Source organism: Erpetoichthys calabaricus, chromosome 11 (genome assembly GCF_900747795.2).
Source record: "Erpetoichthys calabaricus chromosome 11, fErpCal1.3, whole genome shotgun sequence".
Lineage (NCBI taxonomy): Eukaryota > Metazoa > Chordata > Cladistia > Polypteriformes > Polypteridae > Erpetoichthys > Erpetoichthys calabaricus.
Genome location: NC_041404.2, coordinates 98,620,540 through 98,643,406, shown reverse-complemented (window position 1 = coordinate 98,643,406; position 22,867 = coordinate 98,620,540).

Genomic DNA, 22,867 nt, shown 5'->3' with positions numbered 1-22,867 from the left:
CCCTTCTTTTGACACCCACTGCACGCCCAATCTACCTGGAAAGGGGTCTCTCTCTGAACTGCCTTTCCCAAGGTTTCTTCCATTTTTCCCTACTAGGTTTTTTTGGGAGTTTTTCCTTGTCTTCTTAGAGAGTCAAGGCTGGGGGGCTGTCAAGAGGCAGGGCCTGTTAAAGCCCATTGCGGCACTTCCTGTGTGATTTTGGGCTATACAAAAATAAACTGTATTCTATTGTATTGTATGTAGCGCCTGTGTCCACAGTGTTAACCAATCATAGGACATGATGTTCAAAATTCACCTAGGGTTTTTCCGAAGAGATGGGACAAGTGCGGAGTGTGTTCTGTAATCTCTTTTCTGTATTCACAATGACCATACTCCCAAGAACTTAGGCCGTTTTTATGTAGAAGTACATTTCACAGACCTGAATAAGAGACATCCCTCAAAATGCTCTTGACACAAAGGAGGACCAATCAGACGGGTGGGGTGGGAATCTTTATGATATCACTGATACATTCAGTTCAGACACTTCATCTGATTTTTCTAGGTTTTATACCCCCGCAAAAAAGATATATGATAGAAGATATCAGATGTCTCCAGTTCCTTTAGGGACCTTATACTGGCTATTATCATTTAAAATGAGTACAGTACAGAAATTAAGTTGTATGCTATGTTTGGGGTGGATGTGATCAGAAAGGCACTGATGATTCCAAAGATCAGTCAAGAAAACTGTTGGAAAAATGGGCAAAACTCTTTTGGAAACAAGGATTTTTCTTTTAATGTTTTAAAATTGGACATTTACAAAGATGCTTTAGTGTTTAATTAAGAATTACCTGAATATTTGATAATTAGTTTAAGCAGAAAGAGTAATTAGCTCTGCTGTTTTGTGAGGTATACAAACGTGCTGTGCTGTTGGCTTCCATTTATGATGTCACTAGCATGAGCTAAAGCTGCTGATTTTAAAAACATGATTTTAGTTCAATGAACTTCGGATGTGCAGAAGAGCGCTTCTTACAACCCTTGCCTTTAGTTAAACAAGCACAACGCACTATAGCCTCCTGGCTCTAAGAGCAGAAGCGTATGAGCTATAAATGAATTTTCAGAGACAAGAAATTTAAATGTAATAAAGGTAACGTTGTCTTGGAGACAGGATGACCACATCATACCTAGATTAGCTTTATAAAATCAGTATAAAAGCTGATCAAAAATAAAAAGACTAAAAGAAAGATCTTGACTTATGGCTGATACCTCAAACAACACAAAAATGGGTCACCTGGAAAAAAACAAACATCTAGCAATACCAGGTTGTGTGATGTTCACACTTTATTTTTCTTTTGTTTTATGGCACTGTGTATTTGACCTATAATACTTTTCTTTTTCTCCTGCCTCTTATGGAGCTCTGTCTAATTACCTAAAGTTACAGGAATTGGGAAGTGATGAACTATTTTGGTAAGAATATGTGTTAAAGTCTACGTAAAAAAGAGTCTAAAGGGGAAAAGTGTCACCCTAGCATCCCCCATGACAAAACAAGAATCATAATCAGGATTTTCTGTTTTTAACTTTTTAGTTTTTGAGTAGACAGAAAATATGAACATTTTGTGCTAGTGTAACAGTGAGATGCTTTTAAATGCACAAACAAAACTGGGATAAGGTGTGTAACCTGCTTTCTTATAAATCTCCGTTTAAATGCACAAGTGTATTTACAGAGTTTTCCTTTGTCAAAAGGCTCCTATGTTATAGAAATGAGCTAAGCAAAAAATTAAAAATCATCATAAGCACGGCCATTCCTTTCATTACTAGTTTAATAGGTTCGAGAGGATAAATATGAATACACACGCAAGATGTGCCTAGTCCCTCAAAAACAAAAGGCTACGATGCACCGAAACGCTACGGAAATGGAACTGAATAAACAAATGAACTTCATACTCGAACGTCGTGACTTGAGTGCCGAGGCAAAAGTTAAACTTTATATGACCGTCTTACAAAGATACATGACCTTTGTGAAAAAGAAGCAAGTACCAGAGAAAAATGTATACATACAAACTTTTTAAAGACGTAAATAAAAACAGACAGCCGGGTCTCAGGTTCCCTGTGTATTAAGGTATAATCTCATACATACCGGTACATCTTATACAGGGTACTATTCATTTACCCCATTATTCAACAATACACTTGATACGTCTAAAAATCATCCGGACTTTGGGTCTACTAGGCTGTATTAAAATATTGTAACCGACGCTTTCATCTAGTATCTGTATGTCACAAGGTAAGGCCATTTTTCACACTGTCCCCTGAATGATCTGACCTGGGTTTAAAGATCATGATCTGATCTGGTCCAGAGGACTCAACAGACGCCTGTAAGGTTTTGCCAAAGAGTGTTTTAAAACGCATTTCTCTATCCCCAGAGAGGTGTGTCTGGTCTTAGGGACTCAGCGCGCGCCTATGTGTATTGTTCCCAAAGGTTTTAAAACGCATTTCTCTATCCCCAGCGGTCCGAGCTGTTTAAGGCTTTTGATTTAAGATCCGAGGGACAGATGCCAGCCGGTTTTCGAAACCCGCTTGTGATAAATATTTGTGCTCTGTTCACTCTGGGATTATCTGAGTACAATTCTAACTTTTAGAAAACTATTTGTGCTTCGTTCACTCTGGGATTATCTGAGTACAATTTTAACTTTTAGAAAATATTCGCAATGTGTTTTCCTTAGGGGCGGCTGCTTATTTAAAATGGGAAGGAAATAGATGGAAAAGGGCTTTTTTAAAGATATACTTTTTATATAAAATATACATCCGAGGCTTGATTTTTTTAGACGTCTCAAACGGACTATAAAAAGTCCCTGTTGCCTATTATTTAATTGTGTATGTTTTTAAAATCCTTTAACTGTGTACAACCTTTACATGTCAGGGGCTTATTTCGATCTATATTTAAAAGGGTATGAAAAAAGGTTTTAGATCGATATTTATACAAATTATAAAGCCAATGATAGATTTTTATACGTCTCAAACGGCTATAAAAGATCCCTGATGTCTATTATTTAATTGCGTATGATTTTTAAAATCCTTTAACTGTGTACAACCTTTACATATCATGGAGGACGAGGTGTCAGATTGCAAGCGAACTCACAAGGGAATCCCCCAGCGGGACGCCCGATATCTTACAACTGTAGGACATTTTGCGCCTGCGTAGAACTCAGCCCCTAAACATTACGTACTCAAGTACGCACAACACAGCAGGGAGGGGTTAGGGGGTGTCAGCTTCCCAGCCTGTGGCTGCATCTAGCGGGCTCAGTGTTTGCAGCTATACACGGCTGCTGATAAGGATGCTTGCTCAGAACGCAGCAGGAGGGGATTCCAGCTGTTACACGTGCCTGCTCGCAGGGGCTCAGAGACTGTCAGCTTTTCAGAGACGCAGGTACTCTGCTGTGTAGATAGAGAGCCGGCAGCTCGTTTTTCGAACTACACGCCTGGAGCTTCAACCCCTGGGGCTTCACGAAGAGGCTGCCTGCCTACTGACAGCAGGGACAGTGCAAAGACTGTCTGGGGTCTTTCTCTGCTTGACTTAGATAAAATAAAAAACGGATTACAAGTGCTTAACCAAAGTTTAGATATTTAAAGTAATAGATATTTTAAATACAGGAGTTCTTACCAAAACAGTAGAGACAGGAAAGGCTATAAGGTAGATCGCTCCGGCTGGAACATGCTCTGAGCCTGGATGAACCGCTTTTTTATACAACACTTTCAGAAGGGGCAGGGTTTTGTGGACGACAGAGGCCTTCCCTGACATGCCTAAACATGTCCTTGGGAGAGGGGTGGGGAGACGGGATGAAGGAGGGACAGACATCCGTCAAGTCTGCTCTTGACAGAAAGGAGAACCAATCAGGTGGCTAAGGGGTGGGTTTAAGGAAGGGCAGACATCCCCAGCATGTACGCTTGGGGTATCACACAGAGACTGTCTGCTCTGCTCTCATACCTCAACTATGGGGAGAGAGTGAAAGCCCATGGACAGCGCAAAAACTGTCTGGGGTCTTTCTCTGCTTGACTTAGATAAAATAAAAAACGGTTTACAAGTGCTAAACCAAAGTTTAGATATTTAAAGTAATAGATATTTTAAATACTTCTTACCCAAAACAGAGGCAGGAAAGGCTATCAGGTAGATCGCTCCGGCTGGAACATGCTCTGAGCCTGTCCTCAGGAGAAATGGAAGGGGCCAGTCATCAGGGCCTGACAGGCCTAACTTGTCCTTGGAAGAGGGGTGTAGGGAGCGGGGTGAAGGAAGGGGCAGACATCCATCAAATCTCCCTTGACAGAAAGGAGAACCAAGCAGGTGGGTGGGGGCGGGTTCAAGGAAGGGGCACACATCCATCAAAAGGCCCTTGACAGATCCCTGGGCAAACAGGGGTGGGGGCGGGTTCAAGGAAGGGACACACATCCATCAAAACCCCCCTTGACAGGTCCCGGGGTAAACAGGGGGTGGGGGCAGGTTCAAGGAAGGGGCACACATCCATCAAGACCTCCCACCCCCCCTTGACAGGTCCCTAGGGAGGGTTAGGGTCACACATCCATCAAAAAGGGGCGGGGCTTAATGACAGCCCAAAGGGACCCAAAGGGGGTGGGGCTTAAAGGTCATAAATCATTTTGACAGAAACCGCATGCATATAACTACTAACATGTGTTGACTGTTTACTAGCGTATCAGTAGTTAATATATGCTACTTGGCCTGTTTTTAATAATTGCTTCTGTTATTTTACTAGTTGTCATTTGTGCATGTTTACCTCAAACCTAATGGTTTGACACAGCCTAGATGACACAGCCAGAGGATTTAGATGTCACTGTGGACTCTCTGTTCACTTAGAATTATAATTTTTACACTAAATGTTTTTCTTTTAAGACCTTGAATATCAACTATTCATCTTTTTAGGTGGCATACCTTGGCTTCAACACAATATCTATGCGTTGGTGCGTCTATAGCTTAAGTGATAATCAATATTAGAATTCTTTTATTGACTTCAAATTAGTAAGGCAGGATACAGAAGGAAATAATTAATTTGAAACGGCACTACTAAATTTCAGTGAAGAGTTTAAAACTTTATAGCATTTTATAGTATAGTATAGATTATAGAAATTTGTATAGTATAGATTTTAGAAATTTGTGTAATCTTATAAATTCCTTAATGACTACATCCATAAGCTCTAAGTGTCACACTCTCAGAAAAATGATAAACAATAAAAAGTATTTTACTGAAACCGCTAGATGCAGCAAGTCTGTTATAAAATCTATTGAAATCTCTTCCCAGGGCTGGCAGGGTGAAGGAATGAGTTGGATGAGATTTACAGGGAATCTGGATTATTATTTATTTTTGTTACAGATTTTGAAAGACAACATAATTTTTAATATCTGGTTTTATAGTTTGTCACAAAACAATTACACACAGTCAGTTTCTTTGCCCTTTTCATTTTTAGGTGGCCAGCTAACAAGGAATCATGTGCAACTGGAGAACTTCTCTAGAAGAGAAATTGAAGAAATTCCCTGCATGTGTTAGCTTGGATGCCTAAGCTACTTTGCTGGCATTATAAGAAACACTCGAGCAGTGACATCACATGTAGTGATAACTATCACATGACTGGTAACAGACATTGTAATTATAAACAATATAGCTGCAACCATAAAACAATTTAGAATGATGGCATTGGTAATAATGCAATAAAGTTGCAATCCCAATGTAATCTTTCAATAACAATAAGAAATATGCTGTGAAATCAGGCAAAACCTGAGAGATCCATAATTATTAAAATTCAGATTCATTAGTTATTGTGTCAGTTTTCATCTGCTATACTGGACTAGTGTCAAAAACAGACCTGATAAAGGTCTTCCTTTTTACATTTTGTTTCATAAACGTATAATTTTACTAGTTGCCCATCAACATTTCAGTTTTTGTATTCTAATGTAAGAGTTTGTGTAACATCATTTAACCATGGTAAATTTATTTGTAAAATAGAACACTTTGAAAGCACAATATTGTAGCCTGGAACAGACCTCTAGTCAGTTTATCAAGAAATTTTGCTATCTTATTTTGGGATAGGATGCAGTTGGGGTAGATACCATCTAACTTGAAACATCCAGACCATTTACAAAAATCATTGTAATTGTTTACAAAGTCTATGTTTTATTTTTACACTCTTAAGAGCATACTTTTGAATAATTTTGCACATTTTACTGAATTATTGTTATGATTAGTTTCCTTTTTTTTTGTTTATTTGGTGTTTTTTTACTTTTTTCGCATCACCATTATGTTTGTTGTGATTGCCACCATATTGCTATAAGATGCTTGGTGGCAGCCTGCACTGACTCAAAAGAGACAGATTTTTAAATATGAAAGAATAGAGAAATAAGGTTTAGTGAAAGATTTGTGCAACATTTCATAACCAGAAAGTCAAACTAGTATTTCCATCCACATTACTAACCGAGAATGGTAAACCGGATGTACGCAGGGACATCCGGCCATGGGCCGTAGCCGCAAAAAGACGTACTGCGCAGGCGCCCCAAGAAATGAGGCGCCGCGAGAGGCGGCCGCGACCACAGAAAAAAGGACTGATCACAGAAAAAAGGAGTCAAAGAAATGAGGCGCCGCGACCACAGAAAAAAGGAGTCAGCACAGAAAAAAGGAGTGAAACGCCGGCGACGCACACAGCGCCGCACCAAACCCATTGCACACGAAACTAGCACACAAAACAAAAGAAGCCGCTCGCGCCCCACAAATCCCACACCCACCTCCAAGCACCCCCCCTCCCCACAAGCAACGGACGGGACACACACAAAGAGGACGATTCAACAAGCCCCTGGCACACAAAAAAAACGAACCCGCAAACCCCCCCCTCCACAAGCAACGGACGGGACACACACAAAGAGGAGGATTCAACAAGCCCCTGGCACACAAAAAGAAAGAAGACGCTCGCGCCCCACCACTCCCACCACCCCCTCCAAGCAACATCCCCCCCCCCCCTCAGACGCCGGCAAAGCACACAGCGCCGCACGAATCCCATTGCACACGAAACGGGACGCACACAAAGAGGAGGATTCAACAAGCTCCTACCACACCAAAAAAAAGAAGCCGTGACCGCCACACCAAGCCCATTAGATACGAAACGGGACAGACTACGGACATGGCACACGAAACGTTCACAACAATGACGATTCAGACCCACAAATACACTAACATCAATAAGAAGTGACACCCAAAGCCCCATTTCTAAAGGAACCGTCCGTATTAAACATACGTCATCTCAATACCTTCACACTATGCAGCATAGGTGGATCTCCTTACAATAAAGCACTATTAACCGTTCAACTGCAGAAAAGGCTCCATATTAACAGTGAGTGCGATCCTCCTTATTACTTATCCATATTTCTCACGCTGAAGAACAAACAAGTCATGAAAAAACGCTCACGGGTACAAAACGATACGGCTCGGATAACGGAACCAAACACACGAACCCGCATGAAAAAACAAAATACACGGCGGCGCATACAACGCGCTTCTGAAACTCCGGGAGAAAAAATGTCTCGGCTCCAAAAACGCAAAGCTCAACTAACCCCGTTACACAGACGAGCCCAAATGGACCGACACAATCAACGTAGACGCATACAGCGCGCGTCTCAAAGTGCTGCATCGAAACAGGCACGAGTTCAAACCGAAAGACCTCGCGTCTCAGACATACAAAAACGGGAGTGAAGAGACAGCATAAATGAACGCAGACGTCTACAACGCGCATGTGAACTGCCGGAAAACAAGCAAGCAAGGCTCCAAAAACAGAAAGCTCAACTGACCGACATACAAAAACGGACAAGACTCGATACAAACAATGCACGACGTAGACTGAAACGGACTTTTCGCACAGCACAGGCGAATCGATTACACCTCCAAAATAGCGCGTCCCAAATACTGGACATGCATCAACGCGCCTCTCAAACGCCACAAGCAAAACATGCCCGTCGCGGACATCAACGCCAGACACCTGCTAAACGCTTGCGCCACTTAGCTGACAACGCGTTCAATAATGAGTCCACTATTGAGGAAAATTCATTGGGATTAATGAATGTCATTTGCAATCATTGTCATTCACTTAACTTCCCTGAAGAAACAACTGGCAATACAAGTAATGAATTTACACGTTGTTGTCATATCCTGAATATCTACAGAAGCTTCTAACTAACGATGTACCTGAAAGTAAAAACTTTATGAACTGCATTAGATCCTACAATAGTTCATTTGCTTTTGCATCTACCGGAGTAAATATCAGGCCACCAAAAGGCAATGGCCCATACTGCTTTCGCATATGTGGACAAATATTGCATCGCATTGGAACAGTGCACCCTGAAACAAATCAACAACGCAAATATGCACAAAGATATTATTACAATTCCCCAATCCTTTATCTGCGATGACTTAGTTACAGAGATATTTGGAACAGCAATCTCATTAGACCAAATACCCCTTTTAACACAACGCACTATATTATGTCCAAAAAATATTAATGTTGATCACATTAATAACCAGGTCATTTCATTACTTCCTGGAGAGGCACGGCTCTTTCTAAGCTCTGACAAAGTTGACTCTGATGACGACAATGAACATCTGAATTTCCCCTTAGAATATTTGAACACTATTAACCCAGCCGGATTACCACAACACAATCTTAGCCTTAAAAACGGAACATGCCAAGGAAGACTCATTCAAGGACAGGACACCATCTTTACTACTAATGTTGTGTACAAAGAAATATTCCAATAAACCATTACTCTGTGCCAAACACTGTATTGTTTGCTTTCTATATGCATCATCCACACCTGCACACTATTCTATATTTCATTCATACATCTCACTCTTTGTCATGCCCCAACGCCAGGGGTTGGCGAGCAAAGCGAGCAGGGGGCAGAGCCCCCTAGTAAAGGCTAATTCACTACATAACAAATCAAAATCTTACATCAGAAAAAGAGGCCTGAAAACACAAAATTATATGGTAAAAAATTGTCTGCTAATATAAAGAATATCTCAGTGTCCGATACACATGCAGTGAGCTTGTTATGGTCACGCCAATGATGTTGCAAGACAGACTACTAGAAGATTCTGGGTAAGGTTATTACACCAACTGACAACAAATGGTGGTGTACTTAAGTAAACAAACAATAGTGTCACAACAAAACACAGAAATATTTAATGTCTAATTTGTAAAAAAATGACTCTGGATTTCCTACAAAAAAAGTAAAGAAAAACATCATTGACAGCAGCAGCCATACTGTTGTTTGCAACGACATCCACTGCTGCTCATGTGTCTTACCCACATTGCTAATTTCTGTTCAGCTTTGCATATTCTCAAAGAGAAATCTACAGTTTAGTTGCCATTTTTAGGGAAAGGATTAATATTTGATAAGGATCATTGGCTTAGCATTTTTGTTTATGAAAATTTTACTTTTGTTTTGAACTTTGACAACTGGAATCTCATATTTAATTTTGTATTTAGATTTCTCTTCTGGTTTGCACCTGTAAGAGCTCCCTGCATTTCTTTGTCTCAAACTATTAAAATGTTTCCCTAAACCAAAACATTTTCTATGCTGGTAACAACACACACCAGATTGATCACCAGCAGAAAATTTGAAGAGAATGTAGTCTATTACATAAAGAGACAAGTCAAGTCAAGTCAAGTTGGGGAGCGTGCACTGGTACAGTGCATTGCCGCACCCACTACATGATGAAACAACTCGGGATCCCGGTTGGCAATCCCCCAGGCAGACACACGGTCCAGTCACACCCTCTGGAAATGACACTCTATCTGCCACAGCCAGGTGTTATGTGGGCGACCCCTTGACCTGAAGATCTTACAAGCCGGATCACCCTTGGATAATCGTGCCACATGGCCGTAGTGCCGTTAATGACGCTCCCTCACAATGCAGGTAATGTGCCTCATTTGGGACTCCATGAGCAACCGCTCATTCAACACAAAGTCAAACCAACGGTACCCAAGGATTTTCTGGAGAGACACAGTACCAAAGGAGTCCAGTCTTTGTCTCAGGTCACTGGATAGCGTCCATGTCTCGCAACCATATAGCTAGACAGGAAGCACCAGGACTCTAAAGACTTGGACCTTCGTCTTTTTGCATAGATATCGGGAGCGCCAAACACCCCTTTCCAGCGACCTCACGACCCCCCATGCTCTCCCAATTCATCTACTGACTTCATAGGAAGAGTCACCAGAGACATGAATGTCATTGCAAAGGTAAGCAAATCACTCAACAAGGTAGACACTCTCTCCGCAAACAGACACACTGCTGATAGCTGTGCCCGAGAGGTCATTAAAGGCCTGGATCTTGGTTTTTATCCAGGACACTCGCAAGCCCAGACACTCAGACTCCTCGCTCAGTCTCTCAAGCGCCCTGATCAGAGCCTCCATTGACTCAGTGAAGATCACAGCATTGTCAGAAAAGTCAAGATCCGTTAATCTTCCTTCACCAACAGCTGAGTCCCCATTCAGCCGCTGGACCCCACGACCTTGCCCAACACCCAGTCCATACAAGCATTGAACAGAATAGGAGCAAGAACACACCCCTGAAGAACCCCAGAATCAACTGGGAAAAATGCAGAGGTTCTGCCTCTACTCTGCACAGCACTCACAGTACCAGTGTACAGGCCGGCCATGATATCCAGCAACCTCGAGGGGATCCGTTGAACCCTCAGGATGTCCAAAAGGGCAGCTTGATCAACTGAGTTGAACGCTTTACAAAAATTGACAAAGGCTGCAAAGAAACTCTGCCGATATTCACGTTTGCACTCCATGAGAACTCTCAGTGCCAGAATGCGGTTGATGGTAGACTTCTTAGGCATAAAACTGTTCTGGTCGCTGGTAGGTGAGCAAGTGATCACGGATCCTATTGAGGACAACCTTAGCAAGGACCTTACCTGGCACCGAGAGCAGTGTTATCCCCCTGTAGTTGCTGCCATCCAGGCGATCACCCTTCCCTTTCCAGATAGAGACGACAAGTCCCGTTTTCCAGTTAGTGGGATGATGCCAGTCTCCCAAATGGAAGCAAAGATTGCTTGCAATGCCAGGAGGACAGCCTTACCACCAGCCTGGTGAAGTTCACCCAAGATGCCACAGATCTCTGCAGCCTTTCCCCCCTTCAGCTGGTTCAACACCTGTGCAATCTCAGTGAGACTGGGTGGTTCACAGCTAATTGGAGGATCAGCCTCAAGAACCGTGAACACAGAGATATCCAATGTCCTAGCCAGAGGATCTGCTTTGAACAACTGCTTAACGTAGCCAGCCCAGTGGGTCACAACTGCAGTGTCATCCATAAGGTCCGTTCCATCAGCCTCCCTGACTGCAACTCTCCAAGGAACAGATTCAGATGTGCGCAATGCTTCAATTCCTCTGTAAGCAGGACGTGGGTCGCTAGACCACAGATGGTCTGTCACTTGCTCACAGATTCCTCTAAAAAACGCCTCCTTATCTGCACTCATAGCCCTCGCAGCCGTCCTTCTCAGTTCTCGGTACAGAGTAGAGTTGCCATTGAGTCGTGCGCTGCAACTCCTCTCGATGATATCCAGGGTGCCCTGTGAAATGAAACCCCTCCTTCTGGGAACACCGGTAACACCAACTCAGCCCTCAGCAACCTTCAGGTTCTTCTCATGGAAGGTCTCCCACATCACATTAGGATCGGCAGTCGTACTCAAATCTGCAAGTTCCTCACACAAACTGCGTGCAAACTCATTAGAAACAGCCTGGTCTTGGAGTTTGACCAAGTCCAGGTTCATTTTCTTAGTAGGTGATAACCTACTGGACCTAAGCTGGATCCAAAGAGTAGCAACAACAAGTCTGCGGTCAGAATTCACAAACTGGGCACTTCTGTAGACCCTGCAGTTTTGCAAGAGCCTCCAGTATCTGCCCACGTGGATATGATCGATCTCCTTCACCGCACCATCAGTATTGGAGTACCAAGTCCAATGATACGGTTCTGGGTGCTGAAACCAGGATCCAGCGATTCACAGCCCCTGACTTTTTGCAAAGTCAAGAAATATGGAGCCACTTTCACCACGGTAACTAGACCCATGGGGACCGAGACAGTCCTCATAGCCAGCCCTGTCAGTGCCATTGGCTGCATTGAAGTCACCCATGACCAGAGGAGTGTCACCTCGTGGGCACCCATCAACCACCGAGGAAAGCTGCAAAAAAAATGTCTCCCTCGCCGAGACATCACTCACCGTGGTCGGAGCATACACTGAGACAACAGACAAGGAACCTAGGGAGTGCCACAATCGGAGTCTCATAATGCGCTTGTTGAAAGAAGTGACATCGGACACCATCCTATAAAGAGACAGGTGCAATTAATTTCCAGTATTGTGTGTCTTTTTTCCTTTTGTACATATCATTATGAATTTCTAGAAGGAAAAAACTCCTGCACCTTGAGGAAACTAAACTACCCTGCAGTAGTCTAGCATGTGAAAAAATACACTGAGACAACATACTATGGAACCAGTTATACTGTAACTAATCACATATATGACACCTCCCTTCTTAATGAGTGCATATCCACCAGATGTAACTTTAAATCCGGTAATTTTGTCTAAAGATGATGCAACAATTTATTCAATGAATAAATTTAGTGGCAGCTGATGTTGGATAGTGTTCTATATTTGATAAATAAAATTTAAAAAGTGTTATTTGCACTAATGGTGCAAATTCAGAAGCACTGTTTATCACTGTTATAGTATGGGGTGATGGGGTTATTACATGAATCTGCATTATGGATTAAATTTATTTGTAGACTATAACCACTACAGTACATGTAAAATTTGTCTTTCTAAGCAAATGGGTTAATTTAGAAGTTGCTGAAAATAATAATCACTTTCACTCAAACTTACATAGTGTTGTTAGAGTGTTAAGTTTAAGGGTAACTTAGTAAATCACCCTGGTTTTGATCCCTTAGAGAAACAGTCTATAGTTGTTTTTTGCTCCTTCTCAATTCTTCAGTATAATTTTGTCAAGGTACATTTGCAGTTCTCACCTTTTTCATATCAAGCAAATAGCTATTTACAGGAGTGGCAATGATCTGGCAAGACTCTTTGAGCTTGTTGAGACTGTAAAAAAATTGTATCCGGGACTACTAGGATTGGCTCTGGCATGGATTAAATGGCTTAAATGGGATTCAGTAATGCACTGTGCTTGCCTGGCTAAGTTCTTATTTATCAAATTGTTACCAATATGTACAGAAATGTGCTGACAGCACTCCATCATTATACTCAGAAGTTAAATATGGTGTTCCACAATGTTCAGCACTGGGACCTTTATTGTTTTCACTTTGTGTGCTTCCATAGGGAATTATCATTAGAAAACATAACATTCATTTTCACTTAAATGCAGATGACACCCAATTATACCTTCCTTTCACACCAAATTACATTTCTCTGATGCTGTCTTTAATTAATTGTACCAATAACTTAAAGGAGAGGAAAGATGAGAACAATTTGTCTCTGAATACAGAAAAACAGAAACGTTAGTTATTGGAGGGAATGATGATGACCGCAGCAACATTCTGTCACTCTTTAACTTAGCTGGAATCACCATTGGTTTTACTCTGACAGCATATGTAATTTACTGTAAATGTTATTTTTGAAAATAGCATGTAATTTAAATAACACTTTATAAAACTATTCAAAACATGTTTTTCCATCTGAAAAATGTTGGAAGATTAAGACATTTTCTAAATCTGCAAGACACTGAGAAATTAGTTCATGCATTTATTTCTAGTACATTGACTACTTCAGTGCAGTATTCGCTGGATATTCAAATTGTTCTTTATGCAGATTTCATTTAATTCAAAATGCTGCTACAAGAGTTATTACATGAACCAGAAAATATAAACACATAACTTCAGTTCCCAAGTTCTTCCACTGGCTCCTAGTTAAGCTTTTAACTTATAAAGCCTTAAATGGCCAAAACACTTCGTATTCATCTGAGCTTATCATTATTTAAACCAGAGTGTACATTGAGATCTTAAGATGCTGGTCTACTTAGGATTTCAAGTTTTAATAAAATGACAATGATAGGTTGAGCTTTTAGTTTCAGGGCACCCTAACTCTGGAGTATTCTGCTGGCTAATATAAGTGATGCCTCTTTAGTCTCATTTTATAATTCCAGGTTGAAGATCTTCTACTTTAGATTAACATACCCTGACTAGAGCTTTTGACCAGCTGTGCATACTGCATTTCTTTTAGTTAGTCATTTGTACAGAACTATAAGTATCACAATATTTTTAAACTATTACTAACCCTCTTCTATTCTGTTTCTTTTCTCGATATCGGGAAGAGGCACTTGGTGCCACTGCTGTACCCCATGCTGCTATCCTGCATATGGAAAAGTCATCTTGGATAAAGGAGCATTAGAATTATTGGATGAAAAAATTCTCTCATCATATTGGATGGCCAACATAGACATCACTATAGAAAATCCAGGAACGGGTAGGTGGCCAATTGGCTGTGGTCTGCAGGACTGTGATTTTATTTTTGACTTTCTCTTTTACAATTATAATATCCATCATTGTCAACTGGCCATAATACATTCAGTTAATTAATGGACAAATATTATTGGTTTACATTTATATTGAATCAGTTTCTACTTTTTTCTTTATGTGTTGTACCAAATCTGCATTTATGTTTGTACCAGTTCTGTATTTAGTAATTAACATAATATGCAGTATATTTCTGTTTTAACTGAGAATTGCATTTTGCGCCTGCACTCAGTGAAGTGTGCTACATAAAAATAAGCTGTAAGTTGTATTAATGGATATAAAGGTTATCCTGGCACTCTAAGATATCTTATTTTTTAGTCGTTACTGAAGGATGAATGTATCTCAAGAGAAAGTAAAGCATGCAAAATTAAACCTGAAAGGTATTCTTCAAGTAAATGCAGTCTCTTGACTGCAATGCATAATGGATTTAGGAAAATACTCAGGAATTTAACTTTCTTAAACATATCATAGGTCAGCAAAAGAAAAGCAGTACAATTTCAAAATAATAACTGTTTTATATTTCCTCCCACAGTCCAAAGACATGCAGGTTAGGTGGACTGGTGATTCTAAATTGGCCCTAGTGTGTGCTTGGTGTGGGTGTGTGTGTGTGTGTGTCCTGTGGTGGGTTGGCGCTCTGCCCGGGATTGATTCCTGCCTTGCGCCCTGTGTTGGCTGGGATTGGCTCCAGCAGACCCCCGACCCTGTGTTCAGATTCAGCGGGTTGGAAAATGGATGGATAGATGGATGGATAACTGTTTTATAGAACCCCGTGCAACACACAACTGTATAAAACCATTGCCAACACAGAACCAAAGAGATGATGCTTTATAATAATTTGCATATAATTTCAGGTAAGACATTACATAAGAAACTAAGGTTCCAATATACTGTTTCCTCCATTCCAGTCATACCCCAATATATTGTACAAATACAAGGACAGTAGATAACTGTGTTATTACTTTTGCTCATTAATATTTACACTGTATTCACTTATAATTGGGCCTTCATGTGGCAACATTAGATTGATATGGTTAAAAGAAGTAGGAACATTAGATTGCTGTGGCTAAAATTATAATTTTCATGTCCTAGATCAGGGATTCCTAAATTCAGTGGGGTACCATTATGGCAGGGGGTTTTCATTCCAACCAGTTTCACAAAAAAATGGTCCAGTTTACTTCTAAATGATCTAATTGTTTAATTAGTCTTTTTCTTCTCTTATTTTGAATTCAGAAATATATGAAAGTATATTTATATGTAAACAAAATTCAGCAAGGTGTATTTTTGACATAACTTTAAATATTAGTTTTCTTTTATCATATTCTTTTGAATATACCTTTTCCTGTGGAATTTAAATCCTTACTTGAATCCATTAATTGACAATTAGTGATGAGCAGTACAGACACAGGTACAAATGACACTGAATATGAAAGGGAAGCAGCTACTTCATTACAAAATTCACTTGTCAGCTAATTAATGAGAAAAGGCTTAAATGGCCAGAAAATAAAAACAGCAAAATATTAAAAAGCAAGAAAAAGAACAATAACTAATGTCACACTCTCAAATGCTTGCTACATTGCACCTAAAAAGTTAACAAGACCATTTTGTAATTTCTGGTTTGACAAAAAAGACATAGAAACAGGGAAATAACAGCTTATTTAATAAAAATAGGAATCCAGTTAATAGCTGAGGGTAGCTGGGATGAAAACCTGCAGTTAAGGTGATCTGCAGGAATGAATTTCAGGACTACTTAGTTAAGTCTTTTATTACCGATTAGCACACAAATGAATGTAACATTGAAGCAGTGGCTCTGCTTTAAAATTCTGTGTCATTTGCACTGCCCATTACTACTTGTCAGTATTTGGATACAATTTAATGAGCAAACTCCACAATAATAAGGTGAATTGAAATAAAATTGGTAATAGAATATCATGTGTTGAAAAAGATAACAAACAAAACACATTTCTGAATTTCTTTTAAATACAAAGATCATACTATCCATCCATCCATTTTCCAGCCCGCTGAATCCGAACACAGGGTCACGGGGGTCTGCTGGAGCCAATCCCAGCCAACACAGGGCACAAGGCAGGAAACAATCCTGGGCAGGGTGCCAACCCACTGCAGGACACACACAAACACACCCACACACCAAGCACACACTAGGGCCAATTTAGAATCGCCAATCCACCGAACCTGCATGTCTTTGGACTGTGGGAGGAAACCGGAGCCCCCGGAGGAAACCCACGCAGACACGGGGAGAACATGCAAACTCCACGCAGGGAGGACCTGGGAATCGAACCCAGGTCCCCAGATCTCCCAACTGCGAGGCAGCAGTGCTACCCACTGCGCCACCGTGCCGCCCCAAGATCATACTAGAGAACTGGAAAATAAATTAAGCCAGGTATACAATTATATTGCTGAGACATAAAATAGACCCACTGATTTGTAAAACTGGTTGGAATGAAAGCCTGTAGCCGCAGTGGTACATCAGGTCGGGAATTAGGAATATCTGCAAAGGCAATAGATAGTAGATGTTTTGCACCAGATTTTTCAGGCACAGTATGGTAATCTTTTACGTATCATGTACTCCTCTAAATAAGGCATTTATCTGAAACTGAGAAGGAAAGCCTGTCACGGGTATGAATTTTACTCTTTTATATAGCCAGACATGTTTGTTTATGCAGGGTACTGCTTGCGTTCCTTCTCAACAGCAATATACCGCTTAGTTATTCATACCCGTATGAGTCAATTTGAGTATGTAAATGAATTTCTCCTTCGAAGACTTGGCGACAGGTTCGTTTACTGCCCTACCGATTATAGATTCTGGCTGTCACAGTTGTGGTTTTAATACTCAAGTACAGAAAACTGAATGGATTACTATGTGGATGGATGGGCGAGGAAATAAACTACATCTTCCAGCATTCACTGCGAATGAGGAATTTACCAATGAAAACTGGTATACTGATGTCATGTTTTAAATGGTACATTTAACCGTATTATGTAACACTAGTAAATAGATAAACAATATACGTTATGTAATCTGGTGTTTTTAAAGCGTTTCTTTCCTTTAGGAGGAGCTTTTAGAAATAATTGTGCCCTCTCCCCCTCCCGCATATGTATGATGATACGGCCCCGCTTAACCCCGGTTCCTGCACGTGTTAACTTTTTCTACTCCACGACGCTGTAACGGTACTTAGGAGTGTGAGATTTTGTTGTACTGTCGACTTGCCCAAAAGGTTTTAACATCAGGAAGGAAGATTTAACACTGCGGGGGAAGCCTGAGAGAGAGTGTATGTGGTAGGAGCTCTCTGTTATTAACTTTTCTGATTGCAATTTGCGAGAAACTGCATCACTTCAGTGCTGAAAACAATGCCGTGTTAGCGGCAGGGACAGGAGGGAAAGAAAGATCGAGAGGCGGGCAATATTCTGTGTGACGGTTCTACCTATTGTCTTATTCTAGCGTTGTACCAGGGACGCAGAGCATATGTTTTGTTTTGATTCATACCTCAACACAAATTCCAAGGGAACTAGATGAAAAACTCACGACGATCTGAAAGTATATAAGTAACATCGGACATCATCCTTGTCTGTGAGATCTGCCAGTCGTTTTTGGAGCAAAAGAGCGATTTCGCTTCGTTTGAAATCACCTAGTGCGAATGTTTTCTTTGTATTCTCTGAATGTATGAAACGTCGTTTGTTTTGGGAAGGCATAGAGATCAAATTACGTGCAGCTTTATGCTAGTTTGTTTGGCCTGCATCCAGTCGTCTAAGACATGGCACCCGTGACCAGTAGCCCTGGGAGTGCCGAGTAAATGAAGAAACAAGGAAGAACCTTTCATTCACATGCACATCAGTGGAAATAATCAATATTCAATTGTTACATTTTTTAAAGTAACACGTGGGAAATTATTACCCCATACATGCAATTGTAAGGTCTTGAAGTATGAACTGTCTTTACTTTATCTATACAGTATTGCCAACTTTTATTGTTTCCTTTTCTCGCACAACTTTAAGTATGATGCAGTATTTTTTTGCTTTTGGCTGAGGTAGGATACACTTTTTAATTGCAATATAACTTTAATACATCTTGAGTTGGTGTGACCAAGCTTTGCATACTGGCTAGGAGTAGCATTTTATTATTTGCTCCAGTGCATTAAAGTTTCAAGACAGCACATGTACACTTATTTTAAATCCTGTAACATTTGCAGTTCCATTTGAACATTAGTAGCAATAACATTCTTAACTTTTAATGATAAAATACTGTAGATAATGGAACCCTTCTTATTTGAAGCGAAACCTGAAATTTGGTATTGCAGGCTCAAATTCCATCCTTGTGTTTGCTGCTTAGAGGATTTTATGATAGAATAGGAAATTATAACTTGGTGAGGTTCATGTTGAAATCCACTTATCCTTTTGATTCTATCTCAGAAATGTTGATGAAAACTAAAATTACAGTTCTCTCGGCACTCTTTCATGACATCAGTAGTATATTTCAAATGACAGGTATTACTCCTGATGTACCAAAATTGAATAAAAAGATGGTTATTGAAGAAAAGTGAACTAGACCCAAACATGTTTAGTTATAAACTTGATTGCTAATTTACTTTCGGTTTCAGTCTTCACATTATTTGCTACAATCTACCTGAAAATATTAAGGCACCAGCTACAGTAAAGAATTGAGTTATTTCATTTTTTCATCAACATTTTCATTCTTCTGGTGGCGGAAATTATTTACGAATGCTTTTAGAATTAGTTTTTCATGTTGTTTATCACACTGTTCTATTATACAGGCTTGTAAAATATGTTTGGATTATGCATGGGTTTAGATACTTTTTACAGTGATTTCAGTATATATAGAAATGTGATAATGGTGCTGCCTTATTGCATTGCAACAGATATAATCTCCCTCGGCACTCAATAAAAGTACAAAATTCCTTATCCACAATTCCAAAAGTTGAAAAGCTGCTTATACTGATTTTTTTTTTTTTTTTTTTTTTTTCTTTTCAGTGATACCTTACTCGCCTAGTGGCATGAATTTTATGCCTGTGTTCTATGACAGGCTGTTTTAGCGTTTAATCCATATTCTTAATGTGAAAATTCAAACTGCTACAAGTGTGTATTTGTAATTGTGCTTTTGTCATGTGATTTTCTGACTTAATTAAGACCAAGTTCACTGGAAGGGTTGGAGCCTATCCCAGCTAGCATAAGTTGTAAGGCAGGAAAAACCCAGGACAAGGCTCCAGTCCATTACAGGACAAACGCAGACACACACCTAATACATACTAGGGCTAGTTTAATGTCGTCAGTTCACCTAACCTGCATGTCTTAGGACAGTGGGAGGGAACCAGAGCACCCAGAGGAAACCTACGCAGACATGAGCAGAACATGAAAACTCCATGCATGGAGTATCCGGGACATGGATGATGGTCTCCTTACTGTAAGGCAGCTGTGCTGCCACTGCATCACCATGCTGCCCTAAATCTGATGTTGACATTCTGAAATTTGATCCGCGTTATGATCAGCATTATGACATTTTACTTCAACTTTTAAAACGTGTTAGACATATAGACTGAAATGTGTATGCTCCTTATAGAGGTTTGTGGGACATCTGGCATTTATTTTGCAGGTGATGTTTCAGAGACAGTGATTTGTTGACAGCTGTGAGTAACTGTGCATTAGTCTAATATGAAAGTTTTTATTTGTTTAGAGTTCTTTTTTTAACAATACAGTGAATATGAAGTATGCTAACCTACTAGGTTGTTACAAAGTTTGCACTTGCATGTTTCTGCTATTCACCTAAAGCAGGGGTCGGCAACCCGCGGCTCTGGAGCCGCATGCGGCTCTTCAGCCTCCTTGTAATGGCTCCTTTTGGCCTTGACAAAAAAAAAAAAAAACATGAAAATGAATAACGGCAATTTCTTAATTTAATTTGTATATAATATATGTAATATATATAATGTTTATTTACTACTACTACTGTTATACACTTTAACATCTAATTTTTATTTTTATTTATAATTTGTCAACTAAAATATGCATCACATCTACGTCTATAGCCCTCGCCTTTCCCTGCAGGTGGCTTCTGGAGTGTGCGACCCCTGCACTAACCATGAATAAATCCCAAAAATGAAAAATCCCAGAAGAGAACAGAGAGTTTAATTCTGCGTGGACAGAAGCATTTGCCTTCACCGCCAACGACGCTGGCTTACCGGTGTGCTTAATATGTGGCGATAAATTATCGAACAACAAAAAATGTAACGTTGAAAGACATTTTCGAAACAAGCACTCAGCATTCACTGAAAAATACCCAAGTGAAGATGAGCGAAAGAGAGCAATTTCGGAACTGCAACGGAAAGCTGAACAGAGCAAACATACTTTCAAAAAGTGGATCACTTCTCCACAATCAACTACAGCTGCTAGTTTTGTGGCAGCTCAAGAGATCGTAAGGAGGGGTAAGCCGTTCACAGACGGAGAATACATGAAAGAATCGTTCATAAAAATATCAGAGCATCTATTCTCTGACTTTAAATGTTTTGGTGTTTGAGCGCATGATGACAGTGTTTGCCAGAGATGTACAGAAAGGTACACTCTCTCACTTCCCCTCCCTGAGAGAGTTCAAAGCAGTGAACATTCACATAAATTGTGATTATTTCCACCGTACAATTATTGCAATGCAAGCTGCATTTAGAGAAAGATTCAGTGAGTTCAGAAAGAAAAAAAACACTCTCTCCTTCCCTGGACATCGACCCATCCCTGCCGAACACATCCGCATTCACAGGAGTAAGTAAGCCCGATCTAGAAATTGAACTGGCCGCATAGCGGATAAAGATTTATGGGTGTCCAAGTTCAAATGCCTGACAGCGGATCTTGAAGAAGTCGCCCGTCAGAAGGCTACTCTCGTTAAAGAGCACAAATGGACTGATATTGAAAACCTCCCCAAACCCGACAAACTTGTTTTCAATACATGGAGTGCCATTCCCGAAACATATATGAACATGAAAAAATATGCATTTGGAGTCCTGTCCATCTTTGGCTCAACATACTTATGTGAGCAAGTTTTCTCAAGAATGAACTTCATAAAGTCCAAATATCTCTCCCACCTCACACATGAGCCTGCAGTCCTGTGTGAAGGTCAAAGTCACATCGTATAGCCCCGACATAGAACAACAACAACATTTATTTATATAGCACATTTTCATACAAAAAGTAGCTCAAAGTGCTAGAGATGATCTGCAGCGAACTTCAGAAACAGAAGTCACATTAAACAGGTGAGAACAATAGCATTTAATAGGCTAATATTTAAAAAAAAAAAAAAAAAAACACATTTATTTCAGACCCGGAGCTGATGTAGGTTTTTTTGTATGTTCAGGTGCTTCAGTTGATTGCTGGCTGAGAAGGAAACCTGAAGAGGATGAGAGCACACTGAAATGGAATTTTATGTTTACTTTTTTAAAGCTGCTAAGCTACAGCTAAATGTTTTATTTATATTAAAGTGGGCTAGTTTTTATTTTAATTTTATACAGGTATAGGAAGGACTCAAATAGGCCTGCAGAGTTCAGTTAAATTTATTTCAAAGTAGGCCTACACATGCACACTGCACTTCTGTTTGTTTTATTCCGTGGTTGTAACATGTAAAATCTAAAAAAAGATTAAAACTTTTAAAAGTTTATAAGCTGTGTTATGTTTTGCGGCTCCAGACTATTTTTCTTTGGAGGAAGAGGGAGAAATATGGCTCTTTTGATAGTGAAGGTTGCAGACCCATGACCTAAAGTGTTCATGTTTGTTTGAGAGTGGTTTGTTATTTGCAGCATGCACAGAGTTAATGTAGACATCTGTTCATGCACACAAAAAACTTGGAGGCAATGAGATAAGTGCAGTTGCCTGGATTGGTTTAAAGAGGAGGAAATTTTAGTGTATTAGTGCTCCTACTTTATACCTTCCTGCAGCATGTATGAATTAGTGCTAATGATGCATCCTTGGCATTATGTGCATACAACAGATCAGCACTTCTGCTTTCCTACCATGTATGGTTTAAACAAGACAGTTAAACTAACTTGTGGATAAAATTAAGAAAAAACTCTATAGTATATTAAAGGATATTTAAGTTTATTCGAATATGCTGTATTTATTATATTGTGGCACTTCAAGATTAGGAAATGTTTCCCCTAGTGATATAATGTTTAATGGTCATGGTTTGGTATAGGCGATGTGGGGGTCTCCCTCTTAGAGAGGCAGAATCAATAAATAATTTAAATAATTTTAGAAAACAAAATGTGAGGAACAGCATTTTTTTTTTTTTTTTTACATAAAACAGGAATA